This window comes from Hippocampus comes, unplaced genomic scaffold, assembly GCF_001891065.2.
Source record: "Hippocampus comes isolate QL1 unplaced genomic scaffold, H_comes_QL1_v1.1 scaffold252, whole genome shotgun sequence".
Lineage (NCBI taxonomy): Eukaryota > Metazoa > Chordata > Actinopteri > Syngnathiformes > Syngnathidae > Hippocampus > Hippocampus comes.
In genome coordinates, this window is record NW_017805485.1 from 672855 (window position 1) to 683956 (window position 11102).

General features: G+C 42.0%; 1 protein-coding gene across 3 annotated transcripts in view; it reads right to left on the reverse strand.

Annotated features, from left to right (window-relative positions):
• LOC109519540 (leucine-rich repeat and fibronectin type-III domain-containing protein 2) overlaps window positions 1-11102 on the reverse strand; it is a 129447-nt gene that overhangs the window by 15013 nt on the left and 103332 nt on the right. The window lies entirely within an intron of this gene.

Consider the following 11102-nt stretch of genomic DNA (forward strand, 5'->3'; position numbering starts at 1 on the left):
AAAAATACTAATTGATGTGAAAGCACTATATAAATACAGATGTGTTGTATAAAATACTGTTACAACAGGGCTATTTTCCAAAACAAAAAATTAGGAATATCTACAAACAATACAGATTGTTCTTTTTTTTAAGGTGCTTGGAAGTGCAGCAAGGCGGTCGACTTGTTAGCATGTCCGCCTCACAGTGCAGAGGTGCAGGGTTCGATTCTGACTCCGGCCTTCCTGTGTGGAGTTTGCATGCTCTCCCCGTGCCTGCGTGGGTTTTCTCCGGGTACTCCGGTTTCCTCCCACATTCCAAAAACATGCATGGCAGTTTAATGGAACACTTCTACAGTGTCCCTAGGTGTGAGTGTGAGCGTGGATGGTTGTTCATCTCTGTGTGCCCTGCGATTGGCTGGCAACCAGTTCAGGATGTACCCTGCCTACTGCCTGAAGACAGCTGGGATAGGCTCCAACATGCCCCGCGAGCCTTGTGAGAATAAACGGATTAGTTGACAGATTCCAAGTTGAAAGGATCAAAGGAGAGAAGGGGGATGTATCAGATGAAAGGGCAGATGGGAAATATGACTTGAACGTTGGCGAAAGGCAGTCAGTTAATGTGTTGAGTGACTGGTCATGAGTTGTGGCCGATTGCTTCTCTTGAATGAATGTTCATTCTGTTATCGCTCATGGGAATCAACCAATATGAGGCGCATCAGGGACTGGGCCACATACGAGGGCGTCACAATAGTAACCTGACCGTGAGTATTGATTAGTAAACATGAAGTGCTCTCAGTACGGAAATTAATGAATTGCAAACAATAATGAGTGATTTGATCATTTATTTTATTTGGTGATTACAACACCTGGGATGCCGCTGAGGAAGTGAGGGAATAATAAAGAGACAGAAGTGGGACCAAGCGATAACTCGAATAAGATTGACATAACTCGCAGCTGAAAAGGACAGAATCATCCATCTATCCATTTTCTGATCTGCTTATCCTCACAAGGGTCATGGGGGGTGCTCGAGCCCATCCCAGCTATCTTCTGGCAGTAGGCGGGGTACACCCTGAACTGGTTGCCAACCAATCGCAGGGCAGACATAGACGAACAACCATCCGCGCTCACACACCTAGGGACAATTTAGAATGATCCGTTAACCTTAAATTATTTTTAAAAACAAAATGAATAAAATTCAAGCACGTCTCCACTTTGGCATGATTGAGCTAGTCATTCGAAACTCATTCAGTAGCAACAACTACCATGAAATAATAATCCATTATCTTATTGCTTTTGTTCAAAGGTGACATTTATGATATGTACACAACAGCTAAATAAATGTGAAGCATTACAAATGCTTAAAAAAATTGGAGTATGTAGTTAGTAGAGTAAGTCCGAGTGAGACAAAGACATGACCTTTCCTGAATGGGGGTTCTCCACACAAGGTAATAAGACCCATGCAGGGTGTTTAAGGTCTGCAGCCATTTACTAGTGGCCTTTTCCGAGGCTCAAACACTATCTACGATGGTCAAGGCAAAGGTCAAGTCTGCTGCTGAAATACCAACAGGCACATCCAGCCTTACAGTGCATTAGACGAAAGGACATACTGTAAAGATGCCCCGTGATTGTTCCACTGACTTAAATTTCAATCTTGTAATCTCAATAAGTGAGGTTTTCTCACTCGAGAGGTAATGTAAAGGTTCGAAAATATGCTGTGATGTACGAATCAACTTTGGAGTGTGACTTTTTTTTTCTGTAATTTTAGCTGTGTGACAGTATCTTGGCCCTGTCAACGCCAAGGAGGTGCTCTACATGCCATTTACAGATACATTTACAGACACGTGCGAATATCGCTAATTTCATTAAACGTAAGCGCAGAACAGTACACTCCTGCATGAATCTTTTGATGTGGCATGCAAAACAAGATAAATAAGGTGAACACTATTCATAATATCCAACCATTCATCCATTTTTTGATCCACTTATCCTCACAAGGGTCGCGGGGTGTGCTGGAGCCGATCCCAGCTGTCTTCAGGCAGTAAGCGGGATATACCATGAACTGGTTGCCAGTCAATTGCGGGGCACACACAGACGAACAACCGTCCACGCTCACACTCACACCTAGGGACAATTTAGAGTGTTCCATTAAGCTGCCAAGCAATGTTTTTTGGAATGTGGGAGGATACCGGAGTACCCGGAGAAAACCCACGCAGGCACGGGGAGAACATGCAAACTCCACACAGGAAGGCCGGAATCAAAGCCTGCATCGCTGCACTGGGAGACTGACGCGTTAGCCGGTCAACCGTCGGGCCACACCATTCATAATATTTACCGTATAATTTATTGTCATGAATACTTAAAATGGACCTCAATCATTTAATTGGAATCATCACAGGGGAAATATCTGTCCGGGGATATGCCTTATTTGCAAATGAAAAATGTACAAACCCACAGCGATTGTTTGCACATTAGAGACCTGATTCACCAAGATCCCAAATAGCGGCAGCTATATCACGTGTTCTCTCTCACAGATTGCATGCGCTGTTGGTGGGTGTGAGATTGCAATCTCTTCGTAAATTCCAAAATAGCAGGCACTAAATTGCATGTTCACTCACTCTAACAGATTGCATAAACTGTTGGGAGCATGTAAAAGTGATGGAACCCCACAATATTGAAAAGAGGGTTTTGCGCTTGAACCATCTCTGGAGGTTTTCACCATCAAAAACATGTGAGCGATTCAGTTTGAAGTGATTGAATTGGGAGTGTTGGCGGAAAAGGCAAAAGAAATTGACCTCTCTTTGGGGAAGCAAGCAACCACAAAAAAAGCCACATTTTGTGTGATTTCACTCATCCCAAGTGAGTGGGAATTCAATGCATCTGTCCATCCTCTGTAATATTGCATTCCAAAATTTTAAGTTTTGTTTCTGGCATTTCAAAAAAATGTCCACTGAAGTGGAAAAGTTCTCCCCACTGCCTCTCATGTTGCCTGCATTATGCTGGCAGCGCTGAGCGCGTCGTTTTTCACCCACCTTTCTGATGCGTTATTCAGCCATCAGAATTCATTCCAGGTTTGATCAATCACATTGCGTGGACTGAATTCATCAATTTGTATATGCTCCTGCCAAAATGCATAAAATGAACTGTCACGCAATATTGCCCATTTGGCAGACACAATCCTGGCCCCGTCCCATTTGTAGATCAGCTTTCATGCCTGTTTTTGCACGGACAAACCTTGAGTAAATGAAGCCCTAAATTTAATGTCCGTTTCCTTCCACAAAATGAATAGAGTTAATTACATGTCGAAGTTACACTGCCACTTAGATAAGTGCAAACTGCCCAAGTGTACTGACAGAACATGGTGCAGACTAATAGTCTCATTAAATGCAGGTGTTTTTGTGCATCTCAAGACACTCCTCACTGTGACGCTTGCGTGGTATCAAAGAGTGGTCACATTCTAAGCATTCGACCAGAAGGAAATGTAATTTTTGTCTATGCAGATCTTGTATTCCCAAGATTTTAAGATTATGATTGTTTTGACCACAGATGGAGAAGAGACAAACACAATGTTATCGTGTTTAAAAGTTTCATTTTGTTACATGCTTGATTGACCTCGAACGTGCGTGTTTATGCAGCTGGTACACAATGGAGCCAAGGCGCTTGTTAACTGATAAGCTAGGAAGAAAGATTCGACTTCGGGCGGATAGGGAGGACAGAATACGCTCTAGCATAATAAGATGCCCTCTGAAGCTGCGGTGGCGAGGAAGTCTCCTTTGACCGCTACAAGAAGCGGGATGGTAGGGTCAATGCTGCTTCACTGATGGAGGTAGCTGGCAAGCTACCACTCGAGACTGGCGGGACGCTAGTTTTTACCTGGCTTTGATTATGTAAACAGGTCTATCTTTTTAGTCATTTTAACGTTAACCTTACTTATCTTGCTTGATTTTGTCCTTCCTTTTTTGCGCACACCACGTCATGTCATCGAGACTCATCGTGACTGACAGGTGATTGGAAAAATGATCATTTCCTCCTCCTTTACCAGCCACTCAGTGTGACTGGTCCGCCCCGAGCTATTCTATTTCCAAAATCACGAATCTGTGACAATTCTGGACAGCTTTTTTTTTTTCGCCTTCCTCCATGGGCCCCTAAAGCCATCTGAGCCATGGTGCAATGTGCACCGGTTGCATGGTCGATATTTACGCCACTGCGCCCAACCTCTGTTATTTTTAATATATACAAGTTGCAGCTGCGCGGCACGGTGGTCGACTGGTTAGCACGTTGGCCTCACAGTGCAGCGGTGCAGGGTTTGATTCCGTGTCTGGCCTTCCTGTGTGGAATTTGCATGTTATCCTCGTGACTGTGTGGGTTTTCTCCGGGTACTCCGGTTTCCTCCCACATTCCAAAAACATGCGTGGGAGGTTAATAGAACACTCTAAATTGTCCCTAGATGTGAGTGTGAGCACGGATGGTTGTTCGTCTCTGTGTGCCCTGCGATTGGCTGGCAACCGGTTCAGGGTGTCCCCCGCCTACTGCCCGAAGACGGCTGGGATAGGCTCCAGCACGTCCGCGACTCTTGTGAGGATAAGCAGCTTGGAAAATGGATGGAGGGATACAAGTTGGACCTAAATTGAAGTCGTAGGACGAGAAAAAACTGTGAATAAAAGTGTGACCATAGTCTGAACAATGTAGTACATGTCATTGATCTGGGAGGAGAATGAATGGAAAACTTCTTCATCAAGGGGTTAATTTATACTTTGGCAAGTCACACCACCCAAATATGCTTTACTTTACGATTTAATATGTATCAATTCCTGTGAAACCTCTTCAAATAGTGCCAAAATATTTATTCAACGTGTTCCTTAAAATGGCAGCAATTTATATTCTTTTCTGTTTCCAAGGAGCAATTTTAGTTTGTCAAGAGCAGAGTGTGCTCCGTGTATCGTTGAGCAAAATCAGGCCTGGAAAGCGACATTACCATCTGTTAAACAACAATCCAAGTGCTCTATATATAGATATAATTTCACCATGTGGGAGATGAGGTGTTCGTTGAGTGCCCCCTCATCCCCCGGTAGCAACAACCATATGATAAATGAAGCCAAAGCTTCAAATAAAAAATAATATTCTGATCTTTTTTTTTTTTTTTATTTATTCATTGCTTATGTTTTTATTTTGACAAAGTCAAGATTCCTTCAACACACTGGGGTAAAATGTGAAATACACTCTGATCTCCTGAAGGAAGGTATAAGCACTGACAGCAGTGAACTAGACTTGCTAACATCTTTCATCTCTCTTTCTGCTGCGAAGCTTTGATAAGACATCACATTCCAATAGCTTGGTGAAACTTTGTGTGTTGCGAACTTGCTACTTCTGTCATCTTGCATTTTATGTCGAGGTTGACACTCAAAATTGTATCTCACTTAGCTAGCTACTTAGCTAGCTACTTAGCGAGCTACGTGTATGTAGCGACGCGGTGGTGGACAAGCAGTTGGCTTAATTGGTCCACAGTTCTGAAGCTGGCAGTTTGAATCTGGGTAAGGCCACCCTGTGCGGAGTTTGCATGATTTCTCTGTACAGGAGCGTTGCCGATCACGGAAAAGTAACCACTACCGCCTTCATTAAAATCTGTGAGCACCTATTTTCAGACCTCAAAAACAAAACTGGGATAATTCCAAATATTAAAGCCATGCCTCTTTGGAAAGTAAACTAAAAGTACTATCATACAGCAGAGTTGTCACGGGATGCGTCATTCTCTCCGGATGCGCTGCAGGGAAAATAAGCATTTAATCATGACTACCCATTAGATATTTGGAGCCTGCTTAGTCATTTTGATAGTAAGCTAATATAGCTTATACAGACACTCACAGCATGTGTTGGCTTCATTAAAAGGCTTATATAAGGCATTTATGATTTTTGGCAGCTCCAGACAGTTTTTTTTTTTTTAAGGCCAATATGGCTCTTTCAACATTTTCTGTTGCCACCCCTACAACGTGTTTCCTTGAAATGGCTTGTTTATGTAATAATGTAAGTCGCTGATAGTGAAGTGGACCACTCGCCTGACGCCTGACTTGTGTGCGGGCAGCGTGGGATCGGCTCACACTCAGTGACGGTGTGGTTGGGAGTGTGGATCAGAGAGATAACATTTTACTCCCTCCCAAACAACTCTCAGATGGCCAAGCAACTTGAATTATGAAAGTAGCTGAACAAAAATTAAACTCACTCAGAGTCTGTTTGTCCATCTGTAGGCTTCATCTCACAATCATGCTGCTGGCACAGACCTTGGTAATCTCTGAAAATTACGGCAACCGGCTGTTTAGTAGATGATACATACTGCTCACACTGCCACTGGTGCATTTGGTGCAGAATAAAAATTAGGCTCATTTCACATAGGTGCGATTGTTAAGTAACATCAGACCTTGGTTTCTCATTTTGCCATTAACCTAAATCAAGCTCACACTAACTTTTTATTGTTTTTCATGTAAAGCCAGACAATCCCAGGCATTATTTATGAGGAGATAACACAAACCGTTTTGGAAACAATTATCAGGTGAGTAAAATTAATGAATTTTTGAGCCTTGGATGTCAAAATGGGTAGATGACAAAAGCAGTCACAACACTTGAGGCAAAATAACAAATCAAGTTTAATTTGGTAACAAAAGGTTCAAACTGCATCAGTTACCTTAGTCATATTTTAGAATACTCATTGGTCCTGCCATCAAATTGTGTGTCTCACAATCATAAGTGCATGCGTCCAAATATTTGCAACATGAAAAAAAATGAAAACGGCATGTCTATGTTAACTGAGAAATAGTGAACCTTGCGTTCTCGTCAGGGTCGCACACATTCGCCAAACTTTTTCCAGACCTTTGCCAGACATTCGCTTCGACTCTTCTTGTAGCAAGGGAACTTTCCAAATTTCCTTGCGACAAGAAAAAACATTAAAACTGTTGGCGAACATGTGGCAAACGTTCGCGTCCGTGAACGAACCCTGACGTAAATCCGCATTTCCCTATCTTTGCCAACACTATAGGATGTAGGATAGGGGTTTTAAAGAAATAAGCTATATTCTATAATAAATCGTATAGAAGATGAGTACAGTAGTGGCCTCTTTATACCGTTTATCTTGGGGAGATGCAGCAGAGGCCCATTCATCCACTACTTGTGGCTGATATTGGTAACCAGTGGCGCTTTGCTCAATTTGGGAATCGAACCTGCAACGCCAATGTCTGAGTATTGACAGCACACAGCGCTGACCAGTGAACTAAAATTTAGCATATCTCTACACCAAGTGTGGTTTTACTAACGTACCAAGGTGACCCACTTTTTTTCTTTAAAAAAAATGTGGACATGAGATTGGTAGGGTGTGCAAGTTATAACACACACGAACAAGAAAATATATATCATAATAATCATAATAACAAGTGGTTAGCTCACGCTAGAACAGCAAAAAGTGCCGCACACGTCCGTGCACCACAGTAAGATACAGAGCACAGGTCTACTGAGTTACACTGAAGGTTCAGGTTTTTTTCTTTTTCTTTTTTACATTTACCCAAACTGTTTTGATTTACCTACATTCCTTAATTTACAAGAGGAGCATTCATCTATAATGTGTATACTTACTCACTTGGGATGAACTTTCATCCTTGACCACCTCAGCGAAAAATATTTCTTTCTACCTTCAATTATCTAGTAATTGGTCAAGATGTTACTTAATCTTTTAGCCTGGCTTTCAAGCAAGGTGCAATCGCATGTTCCTCTCCCTTTTGGAGAGTGAGGTCATTTGGAGTTAACACATGATTGATAGCTGCGCTTCTCTGTTCAGCTGAGCATTGGGTAGGCACGGACGGCTGCTCAGAAGATTGTAGTTGAAACTGCAGGCAGATTAAAACAATGTTTCTTTCTGTTTCTGTCCTCACTGCACCACAGCAGAAGACACGGTTAATACTTTCACTAGCACTGGTGAATGTTAATGAATATATATACACACACACACACACACAAACAAATTACTCACTTCCTTGTATTACTGGGGATTGGGATCTGTCATGTTCTGTCTTGATTGGGTTCCAGTTACAGCTGGAGTGGAGGGCGTTTCCTTTCAGCAGGTGCACCTGTGACTCGTTCCCAAATCAAGCTCAGCTGTGTCTTTACGGACTCTGATTTCTGCCATGCCTTGTCGGATTATTGACCTAGCGTCCTGTTGTACTTGGAGTGTGATTTTTTTTTTTTTTTTTGGCCCTTCGATACCATTCAGAGTCGCTCTCGTTTTGTTCATAGATCCTTGTTTGTGATTGTAATATTTTTGTAATCGCACTTTGTCTGCATTTTTTTGAATCCTAAAACATTACTCGGTTTGGTCAGAACCTAACACCATCTGCACATTCATATTTTGCTTTTACACAAATTCATTTCAGTCACGAAAACATAAGTGTCCACATGTATAAAGTGCCTTTTAGAGCACCTTATTATGAAATCGAGGATGACAATGACAATTGCAAATCAGAATGCAGAAAAATTAAACATCACAGTAACACAACTGTAAATGTATACTGTATACTGGCAATGAGCTCTTCTTTTAGGTGCCTGACTGAACGTTTTGTCAAGTCTGAGGCTTATTGAATACAAAGCCACGAACTGTAACAGCAAGTAATACAGTTACATAAGTGTAGACCACCGAAGATACCGTAATAACACTTTTTTGTTGCACCTTACATGACGGCCAGCAGGACTGATGTTTTACTGAATTTTCGTATTTAGTGTCACCATTAAGCATTGAAATATCTAGCTATTTATGCTTCCCTATCATTGTTTTAACTCAACAATTTTGTTGCTGAGAAGAGCAGCTGGATATCCGAAGGTGATAATTTTCTCATCAAAGTTGTTTTGTCCTGAAAAATGCCCAACCCATCCCCTCAATTCTGAAATGATGGCTACGCTGCTGCCCCTGGTCATCCTCTCCAAAAATTGTAACCGTTCATTATTAATTTGCTAACACTCAACATTCAGACTAGAAATGAAGACTCATTTTGTGTGGCATCTTACTGCAAATGTGGGCTTTTGTGGCTACTCTACACTTTTGAAGCACTGTGGTAAGGCACAGGCTCCATACAATAGAAATGATGAAGCCAGCCAGTCTGGAACCCCTTCTCTTCTACTATTACTCGATCAATAGGCGGTTCATGATGCCTCACTCTCCCATGGGGAGCCAAACACAGAGATGATTACAGTTACCGGTATGACCCTTTCCCCTGAGTCACATTTGCAATTAATTGAGCAATGAAAAATACTCTTATTCCCTAAACACACAACTTCAACCCATACATTAAATGAAGACAGTCAAAAAAGTAACCTGGGAGATATTTCCATCAAGATATGTGCTCTATTCTTTAAGAAGGCCCACGGGTCAGATTGAGTGTTCTGTATGTTTTGCAGTGTTTGTCCACTGAGGAAAGCTTTTAATTCCAAAGTTCCAAGAAAAAAGAGTTCAAGATGGAGCTATGCTTGAGGCTTAGCTTGACTGTACTCTACTGTCATTGTAAGTAAAAGTCGAATATGAAGCCAGACTTTGCCGGAGGTGGTCATATTATCCAAATAAATCTTAGTGCTCTAACAGAGTCATTCTTAAGACAAACATGCAAATCCTAAAGTTCTACACGTTTTTCTTTGAGGTACTTAAATGTTAAGTGGCCAAGGGTAGAAAAACAGAACATTTGGTATCCATGTCACAAAGCCCCATTTTGTCAAATGTGGAGCTGAAGTTGATACATTTGTTTTTGTATGATCGTGATTCAACGGAACACACCAATCGGTGGATCATTTTAACTGCATGAAGACCTTTCTCTCTCTTGTCCAATTGTGCTTCTGTCAATTGCCGTTAATGTGTCATCACTTCATAAGACAGTGCCAGCTTGATTTATGAGTCTAGTTTGTGCTGTGACTAAGCTTAGCTAACCTAGTTCTTAGAGTTGTGCATACTGCAGCAGATCTGCCAACTTTCGTTGTTTGCGTTGTTTTAAATGTTTGCATGATCACGCTTTAGCCCAGTGGTTCTTAACCTTGTTCGAGGTACCGAACCCAACCAGTTCATATGCACATTCACCGAACCCTTCACTAGTAAAAACTAGAAATAGGATTCAAAAAAATGCTCCTTTGGTTTTGAGTTGCTCAACTTGGAATGACAAATCATGCAGATAGGACACTGACTCCCATCACTTTTCGTGATGCATGTGAATCCATGTTGTAAATATTCGTCCGACATAGCATGTATTTTAAAAAAATTCTCAAAAATTTTTTAAAAATCATACGAGGTACAATCACGACAGTCACTCGTTGACGACTGAGCGAACTAAATTTCCCGTAGCGCTGATTGGACAAGCGATGTAATGTGATCATCTGCCGCGGGCGGGTCATAACTAAATTGACATGTTGAGTCGGGTGTGTCTTAACCTCCAAGGCTCCATCGAACCCTTGAGACCGAGTCACCGAACCCCTTGGGTTCGATCGAACCCAGGTTGAGAACCACTGCTTTAGCCATTTTCAAACTTCAGCTCCTGCAGTCAACGCAAGTGACATCATGCATGTTTTCAGCATCCCGGAACCCTTATACTGGTCCTGCTGCTCTCTCGTGTTTATAGTTACACACGTACTGTATTGCAGACTGTGCAGCAAGGATAAAATTCACATTCTCTCTAGATTGTATGACACACTATCATGAAGGGAGGACTTCTAGAAAATGAAACATTATGTATTTATTTATTTATTATGAGTAGCACGATTATTATTTGTAGTGGTCGTATTGTTTGGCGATTTTTGTTCAATAAAATGGACAGCAGTGTGTTTAGTTTAGATCACATATGTCAAAGTGCCGGCCCGCGGGCCAAATCCGGCCCGCGAGAATGTTTTCAGTGGCCCCTGGGATGATATTGATTTATTATTAGAACCGGCCCGCGGACCGCAGCAAGCCGAGAGCCCGCAGATCTTTTACACGCACCAATACTACATTTCCCACAATGCAACGGTGACGCGCCAAGCACTCAGCCGCTTTATTTAAATATTTATTAGTCTAGCAGTCGTTCCCATAACAGTGACATTAGCTTTCAGATACCCATCAAAAATGGCAAAACGGAAGG